We start from the raw sequence: 9699 nt of genomic DNA, 5'->3' as shown, positions 1-9699 counted from the left end.
CTGACCGATGACGGTTCTCCGGGGGGTTTTCCTGGCTTGGGAAGAGAACCAGCTTGGCCGTCTTCCACTGGCGAGGAAAGTGGCCGTCGTCACAGCAGCCGCTGGAACAGTCGACGTGCGTAGCTGGGTATGCCCGCACAGCAGCAGTCAGAGCGGCATTTGGCACGCGTCCAAACCTGGCGCCTTCCTCGGATTCAGACCCGCAACGATATTGAGCAGCTCCTGTTCGGTAATGGGGTCGAATCGTACACCGTCTGGTTCGATGTCAGGAGACCAGTTGACAGGGGAGTGTTCCGGGAAGCGCACATCCACAATGTGCTGCAGGGTTGGCCGGAGTCGCGTTCTGGTGCAACGCGACTCCCTCCGAGCCGTTGCAGTCAACTCCCCCTGCCACCGGCCTGTCTCGTCCTCCTCGAGATGCTGGAGTATTCTGCGTACCGATCCCGCTTGCTTGTGCGTATCGCCGCTGTCAGGCGATGGCGTGCTCCTGCAAATCCACCGACATTGCAGATCGAGCCTCAGCGTCAGCAGCCGAGAGCGATTGTCGTCGTTCCCAGAGTTGGCGGCACTCTTCGCGCAGTTGACCGATTTGTGGCGTCCACCAATACGTCGGTTTACCGGTGTGGCCAACGTACGGGGTGACCTCCGCCATAATTTCTCACAAGCTCGTGAGAGCGCGTGTCAGGCTCTCCGCATCGGTAACTCCAACCTCGTACTGAACCGCTGCAGCGCAATAGCAAAAAGCTCGCCATCAAACTGCCGCGTTTGCCACCTACGCCCTGCTGCACGCACTGTCGAAGTCTCTTCCCGTGTGCGATGACTCCTTGTTGCCTGGTTCTCGCCAACTGTGAAGCGAATGTACCGGTGATCGCTGTACGAGGGGCATCCAGCATTCCCCATTGTTGCTCGGGGTCCCCCACCAGGTCAGAGCGGCAGATGTGGGAGCTTGCGAAAGCAACATCGACGATGCTCGGGCGAGCAACGCCGTTTCCAAGGAAGGTGTTCATCCCTCCCAGATTCAACACCTCAAGCCCGAGCTCTTCCACAAGCTGTGCCAGCTCTCTCCCTGGGTGTTGACGCGTTCACTACCCCAGTGCCGTGCCACGCGGTTAAAGTCGCCTACGAGCAGCACACGAGAGTGTCCCGAGGCAAGCGTCTCGATTACGCTCCAGCATGCCGACGAATTCGGGGACCCCAATGCTCGGTGACGCATAGCAGGCGATGATGGTAATGCCTGCTACGTCCGCCGCTACGATGCGGAGAAGACGAAAGCACGTAGCGTTTGCACTGGCTGGATGGGTTCTACCGCTCACGACAATCGCCACCTTGTTATCGCGGTCTACCACCCAGTTTGCGTTGTTCTCCGGGACCGAGCACAGCTCGCACATCACCAATACATCAGCTCGTTCCGTCCTCATAGTGTTGAGTGCCAGGTCTTGGGCACTTCTACCGGTTGGCATTTAGCTGGAGGACCTGCAGTCTTAGGGCCATCACAACTGAGGCCGTCCTCCTCCAATGCAGTTGTAGGCGGCGATTCGATGAGGGCCACCACACTTGATGCATCGCACCTCCTGCTTGCATGCAGCCGCACGATGACCGGCCTCACCACACCGTATACAGCAGTTGCTGCGGTCCACCCCTGTGCAGTAGGCCGCCAAATGGCCTCGCTCGAGACAGCGGAAGCAACGACGCATCGAAGCGTCCAGCCTCGGCACCCTCTCCACCCTGCAGGCGGAGTAGTCGATGAGCAGGGGTCAGTCCTGCTCATGATAGCCTCCGCTTCCGCCCGCGGCAGACGAAGGCGTGCCCGCTTGGTAGCGTCAGGCAGCTCCCACATACGGATCGAGGCCACTGTCGGCTCTTTCTTCAGTGCCGACTTCAGGGCCTCTTTGATTGTGGCTTCCTCGGTCAGATGGTCCACATTGCGGACAATGACCTCAGCCATCTCCGTGACCACCTTGACCGTCCCTTTATCGCCAAGAACTGCCTGGATACGATCACGCAGCGCAAGCGAGTCGACCTCGCGCGTGAGGTCCATCCGCAGGTTGCCCTTTGGGGTCCTCTTTCAATCCGGATGTATTTCTGCGCATCCTCTAGCGCAGGGGCGGTCCGGATCGGTCGATACATATACGCAAAAGCTCACCGCCTGCGTGCCTGGTATCACCAGTGCGTCTGTGTCTCCTACTTGTCCGTTGGCTGGTTGGGGGAAACGTTGGGGTGCCTTTGGCGGCTGGGGCCGCTGTTGTTGCTGAGGCTGCCTCGGAGGCCTCTGCCCAACCGTTTGCCACCCAGGTGACAGGACGTCCCGATAAGACAGCTGCTGCGGCTGAGGGCGGACTGCTTCACGCCCCGGTCTCTGCTGCTGCTGCCTTTCCTTTTCCGCTTCAGCGCGCAATTGGTCCTGCAACTCCAGCACCGATGGTGGGCAGGACCGCTTGTCTCACGGGTCAGTGCCCTCGTGCGCTTTTGAGACCGCTTAACGGTCTTCTTACTGGGTCCAGGCTGGGATACCGCTTGGTTTCCCAAGCCCGTACCAACCGCGGAGGAGTACATCTCCGACACCGTCCGTGTCCCCATCCTATAGAGTTCAAGCTCTCGCCTAAGAATTTATTCTCCTGGTCGCTGGCTTCCAGCCTCTCCGTCACTTGGGTCAGCCTCTCGGTCATCGTTTCCAGCTTCTGCAACAGTCTCTCGATGAGCTGGTGCGATCCCTCCGGCGCCCCATTCGAATTCACTGGTCGAACGGTAGCAGCCGTTGCTTCCGGTGAGGTCACCCTGCGTGGTGACGGAATCGGTGGTGTAGTGGCTGCGGTCCTCCGTGAGCCATTCTCCTCCCGCATCTCTTCCTCTAAAGAGGTTGGCTCGGGGGAGGAGAGAACCACCACCATCGGGACGGCGGAGGCCGGCAAACCCGAATTATTCTCCTCGCTGGTTGCCACTGGTTCCTGTGGCTCGTGCCATGGGAAAGCCGCCATTGTTCTCGGTGAAAACCTCAATCGGCTCCAACACCACTCGTGGCTGAAGAGGTGGCTCACCTATACGCCGTTTCTTCACCACCGCCTTCTCAGTGATTCCGGAACAACCGGAACATCAGATTCCGACTCCCCGTTGTCGGTGTCTGATCCCATCTTGAGTTGATGGGCGCAAACTATCCGCTATTTACGTCATCTCCCGCCAATGACGAAAACCGGAAGATTTCCTGCTCGCTAACACTTAGCAGGTTCGTCGCCTGTCCTACCACCCAAATCTCCACGGTTTGGGATGGTTTTCCCGTTGCAGGTGGGGGGGCGAGAGGGGCTTCGACACACACCACACAAATTTTCCCGCACTCGCACTGAATTTCCCCTAAATATCCCCTTTTTGAAAGTTTGCCAATATTCAGGCGAGGGTGGGGGGAAGTGGGTTTGCGGTGGGCCCCAGAAACTCCTTGAAAAATTTGTCCTCCTCACGTTATACGGGAAAAACCACACCCCGGAATTTTCCGTACTTATTTAAAAATTTCCGCTCACTATTTCCCTTATTAAGGCGCTCGTCGGCGCTCGGACGAAGGGGGAGGGGGGGTATGGGGAGCGGGGACACCTCGTTTCACCACCAAAAGTTGCATATGATTTTTCTCAACACTTTCCACCGGTTTTTAGAATTTTCCGTACACTTTTCGAATTTTCCCGCCCAATTCCTTATTTTCCCTTATTAAGGGATTTTTTCCCTTTCGGTCGGGGTGCGGGGGGGAAATAGGTGGCAGGAAAATTATCAAGATGTCCCGAAAATATTATAAAGTTTTCTGAATAATCTCCACTGGTTTACACGATTTATATGACACACTTTTTCTTAGTTGAAAAATTTTCACTAATGTCAGAACTTTTTTGTCCCATGGGAATTTATTTTTGTCCCATGGGTCATGGGACATGTCCAATGTCAAATTTTTTGTCACCACTATAAATGCACTTTTTTGGTTATTTTTCACCGTTTTCTTTCCGGTTTTTTGCACTATTTCACTAGCTGGCACTTTTCCGCTTCTTTAACACCACATGCGTCCAGATCCGTTGCGTATTGGGTGAAAAAAGTGAGATCCGGAACAAGACGCCACGTGGAAACGTCAAAATCTGGATTTTTCCCACACTTTTTTTCCGGCCCAAATGGACCGATTTTCGGTCTGTTTTCACTTGTACCCACTAATCACGACACGATCTAACGATTTAAACCACTTCCGATTAGATCCGGACACTTTTTCTGCACGCTTCAAGAAACAGTTTCTTCTTCTTCTTCTTCTTCTATAGCCGGAATGTTTTTTACAGTTTTTTCCGCGTACAGACCACCGGCATCCACCGTTTTTTCCGTCGAAAACACTAAATTGGCTCCCAGTCTTGCGTTTTTCAGCGAAAACCGCATCTAAAACGGTTGCTTAGAGCCGCCAAATCAGTGAAAAACCCCCTCCATACAAAATGTATGGGGTTTTGTTTATACCACACTTTCACTGTTTTTTCCTGTTTTTTGGTCCAAATTCACTTCCAAATGATAACAAACGCCTTTTTATCACTTTTAAGCACTCTGTAAAGAATTTAAACACTTTTTTCACCTTTTTTCGACAATTTTTGCGCAGCTCACGGAAACACCACCGTTCGCTGTCAACTGTCAAACGCCTCTGCAAGCTCCACTTCTTGTGGTGCCCTTCCGTCAATTCCTTTAAGTTTCAACTTTGCAACCATACTTCCCCCGGAACCCGATTTTGGTTTCCCGGAAGCTACTGAGAGCACCGAATGTAGTAGCGTCTCCCAATTGCTGATTGGCATCGTTTACGGTTAGAACTAGGGCGGTATCTAATCGCCTTCGATCCTCTAACTTTCGTTCTTGATTAATGAAAGCATCCATGGCAAACGCTTTCGCTTCAGTTGGTCCTACGACGGTCTACGAATTTCACCTCTCGCGCCGTAATACCAATGCCCCCAACTACTTCTGTTAATCATTACCTCTGGGTCTATACAAAACCAACCAAAAGACTCAGACCGAGGTCATGTTCCATTATTCCATGCAAGATTATTCTCGGCCAACGCCAACCCTGGGCGGGTGTGGACGCTTTTGTACTAGCCTGCTTGAAGCACTCTAATTTGTTCAAGGTAAATGGGAGCTGCCCGGGCACCACGCACCGGCTCGGGACGTGCCCGACCGATCACGAGGTTGACGCCCAGGCACACCATTGTGAGTCGCAGCCGCGAGCTCGCGCACGAACGTATCCGGCGTGTGCCGGGCGCCCGCGGCGGTCGCGTGTCTGGACGGGGAATCAACTTCGAACGTTTTAACCGCAACAACTTTAATATACGCTAGTGGAGCTGGAATTACCGCGGCTGCTGGCACCAGACTTGCCCTCCACTTGATCCTTATTGAAGGATTTATGCTCAATTCATTCCAATTATGGACCATCGTTAGAGAGGTCCATATTGTTATTTCTCGTCACTACCTCCCCGTGCCGGGATTGGGTAATTTACGCGCCTGCTGCCTTCCTTGGATGTGGTAGCCATTTCTCAGGCTCCCTCTCCGGAATCGAACCCTGATTCCCCGTTACCCGTCGCAACCATGGTAGTCCTCTACACTACCATCAATAGTTGATAGGGCAGACATTTGCAAGATCTGTCGTCGGTCAAGCGACCATACGATCGGCATCCTTATCCAGACTTCAACTCAAGCCGCCCGGAGGCGATTGGTTTTACTAATAAGTGCACCAGTTCCACCGCCCGCAAGCGGACAGCGGTCCCGGCATGTTGCATGTATTAGCTCTGGCTTTTCCACAGTTATCCAAGTAACTGATGGGTGGATGATCTTGTGAATTATGGCTGTTGTACTGAGCCTTATGCGGTTTCACATTCATTTATGTTTGTACTTAGACATGCATGGCTTAACCTTTGAGACAAGCGTATATTACTGGTAGGATCAACCAGAATTCGTCTTCGTCAATTGCTTGTTCGATATTTTTTGTCTACCAGGGCACCAGTCCCCGCAGACTCTCTTTCTACGTTCATCAGGTGACACAATCTTTGTTGTGACCACTCTCATTGACCTGCGGCAGTACACCGACTCCACAGCGCCAATAACCACACGAGCAAAGGTTGTTCAGGAGGATGTCAGATTATCGATGTACATCGTACACCAACATTTGACGTACCGAGGCATTACACCCCGCACGCCCCCAACAGGACCAATCAAGGCTCGCATACGACCTGCGACTTACTGCGGCTCCCTGAAGGTCCCCGTAGGACGACCATCACCAGTTAAGGTGTAGTTGACTTGTCAGGGCACGGTAGTCCCCACAAGTCCCCGATTATTCGTGGATATCGTCCTACGATTGTTTCTGACTCCTTTTGCTCCCCGCAGGTCCCCGTAGGACGACCATCACCAGTTAAGGTGTAGTTGACTTGTCAGGGCACGGTAGTCCCCACAAGTCCCCGATTATTCGTGGATATCGTCCTACGAGTTTTTGTGACCCTTGGGTTCCCGAACTTTGCTACGATGGTTCTGCCTCCAGAGGAGACTTATGAACACTTCGTATCATTTCTTACACCGAACCATGGGATCGCGAGATTGCTCCCGGATCCCTAATCACCTTACATTTTCGTTTCGTTTCCGTACACTACGATGAGCTAATTCAATTTGTTTGTTCGTCTGGCGAACGTTTTATTGCGGAATTACCGCGGTACTTCCAGCCGGGTATGGCTGCCGTACGACCTACAGGATAGATCATCGAACCACTTTTCGTGCATATTGTCCGTCGAGGGTATCACCTCGATACCCCCAACAGACCTTTGGACACTTCCTCACTACTCCTTGGAGCAGCAATCAGGGAACCATATAGTAGGAACAGCCGAATATGGAACTCTTTTCGTACTTTGGACACCTCCTATAGCTTGTATGGCGACTTCGGGGACCTTCATTTCGTTCTCAGTTGGTACCCCTATTTCGGTCTTTGGACACCTCGTCTTACCCGTATAACTCACTTTAGGTCCACTTATTTGCCTGATATCTCATCGTGAACCCGTTTTTCGTACACCGTACACACCTAGGAACACCACATATGCGTTTCCCTTTCGATCGTGAAGTTTTCAAATTTTTCGATTTTTGGTCCTAGAAATTCATGAACGGTGGGAGACCAAAATTTTTCATAAAAAAAAAATTTTCACCGTTTGACCATAAAACCTTCTTTTCGTACATACCCCATCATTTCTTCACGTTTTAGGCCATTTCTGAAATTTTCGCTTCGATAGTGTGTCCCCTATAATACAAAATGAACATTTTGCATCTCCCACAAGTGGCCATTTTTTTTCCGCCACTGAAGAACACGACCTCGGGAACTCGGACCTAGGACGTGGCCATGTAAGTCATAGGCCACCCCAACTTTTGCAAAATACTGTTTCTTTTCACTTTTCATGATCTAAGGCGCGTTCCGACGGCGTTTTGAACAAATTTATGAGAAAAAAAATTTTGACCCTCGGACCAAAATTTTTTCGTTCGGGGGCCCCATGGCCTATGGCCAGTATGGGAACTCGGGATGCCGATATGACAAAATTTGTCAAAAAATCACTAAAAAGTCGCTATGGCCCATTATTTAGAGCTTGTTGAGACCTTTCTAAAACACCTTGGTTGACCCCTGTCCGATAAGTAGTTTTCGAGATATTCGAGAAAATGTGATTTTTTGGGACTTAGAAAATTTTGACCCGTACCCTAAGAAAAAGTGATTTTTTCATAGGACAATTTTTTCTTCGCAAATACTGTTTGGTTTCACTTTTCATTATTAGAAACGCGTTCCGAAGCCATTTTCATCAAAATCTCGTGAAAAAAAAATTTCACCCCCGGACCAAAAGTTGGCCGTTCGGTGCCCTATGGCCTATGGCCAGTATGGGAACCAAGGATGCCGATATGCGAAAAAGTGTCAAAAAATCACTTGAAAGTCGCTATGGCTCATTAAATAGAGCTTGTAAAGACCTTTCTAAAACACCTTGGTTGACCCCTGTCCGATAAGTAGTTTTCGAGATATTCGAGAATATGTGATTTTTTGGGACTTAGAAAATTTTTGACCCGTACCCTAAGAAAAAGTGATTTTTTCATAGGACAATTTTTTCTTCGCAAATACTGTTTGGTTTCACTTTTCATTATTAGAAACGCGTTCCGAAGCCATTTTCATCAAAATCTCGTGAAAAAAAAATTTCACCCCCGGACCAAAAGTTGGCCGTTCGGTGCCCTATGGCCTATGGCCAGTATGGGAACCAAGGATGCCGATATGCGAAAAAGTGTCAAAAAATCACTTGAAAGTCGCTATGGCTCATTAAATAGAGCTTGTAAAGACCTTTCTAAAACACCTTGGTTGACCCCTGTCCGATACGTAGTTTTCGAGATATTCGAGAATAAGTGATTTTTTGGGACTTAGAAAATTTTTGACCCGTACCCTAAGAAAAAGTGATTTTTTCATAGGACAATTTTTTCTTCGCAAATACTGTTTGGTTTCACTTTTCATTATTAGAAACGCGTTCCGAAGCCATTTTCATCAAAATCTCGTGAAAAAAAAATTTCACCCCCGGACCAAAAGTTGGCCGTTCGGTGCCCTATGGCCTATGGCCAGTATGGGAACCAAGGATGCCGATATGCGAAAAAGTGTCAAAAAATCACTTGAAAGTCGCTATGGCTCATTAAATAGAGCTTGTAAAGACCTTTCTAAAACACCTTGGTTGACCCCTGTCCGATACGTAGTTTTCGAGATATTCGAGAATAAGTGATTTTTTGGGACTTAGAAAATTTTTGACCCGTACCCTAAGAAAAAGTGATTTTTTCATAGGACAATTTTTTCTTCGCAAATACTGTTTGGTTTCACTTTTCATTATTAGAAACGCGTTCCGAAGCCATTTTCATCAAAATCTCGTGAAAAAAAAATTTCACCCCCGGACCAAAAGTTGGCCGTTCGGTGCCCTATGGCCTATGGCCAGTATGGGAACCAAGGATGCCGATATGCGAAAAAGTGCCAAAAAATCACTTGAAAGTCGCTATGGCTCATTAAATAGAGCTAGTAAAGACCTTTCTAAAACACCTTGGTTGACCCCTGTCCGATAAGTAGTTTTCGAGATATTTGAGAATATGTGATTTTTTGGGACTTAGAAAATTTTCGACCATGACATATATGAAAAGTGAATTTTTCATAGGACCAAAAAGTTTGTCCAAATAGGGTTTTGGTTCACTTTTTATGGTCAGATAAGTGATCCGATGCTATTTTCATGATCATTAGAGGGATTTCACGCTGTGACCAAAAATTTTCATACTTCATACTTGTCCCGGTGCCGTATATGGGAGGACCGGGGGAACATGTCTTCGTAAGTCGTGATGTTCAGTGACGGATTTCTGGGACTTAGAAAAAAAATGTGCTCTCAGGCACATTATATGTTTCATACACACATGATTTTCATTCTTCATACTTGTCCCCGTGCCGTACATGGGAGGACCGGGGGAACATGTCTTCGTAAGTCGTGATGTTCAGTGACGGATTTCTGGGACTTAGAAAAAAAATGTGCTCTCAGGCACATTATATGTTTCATACACACATGATTTTCATTCTTCATACTTGTCCCCGTGCCGTATATGGGAGGACCGGGGGAACATGTCTTCGTAAGTCGTGATGTTCAGTGACGGATTTCTGGGACTTAGAAAAAAAATGTGCTCTCAGGC

This window comes from Anopheles stephensi, unplaced genomic scaffold, assembly GCF_013141755.1.
Source record: "Anopheles stephensi strain Indian unplaced genomic scaffold, UCI_ANSTEP_V1.0 ucontig231, whole genome shotgun sequence".
Classification (NCBI taxonomy): domain Eukaryota; kingdom Metazoa; phylum Arthropoda; class Insecta; order Diptera; family Culicidae; genus Anopheles; species Anopheles stephensi.
Note: the sequence above shows the minus strand (reverse complement) of the source record.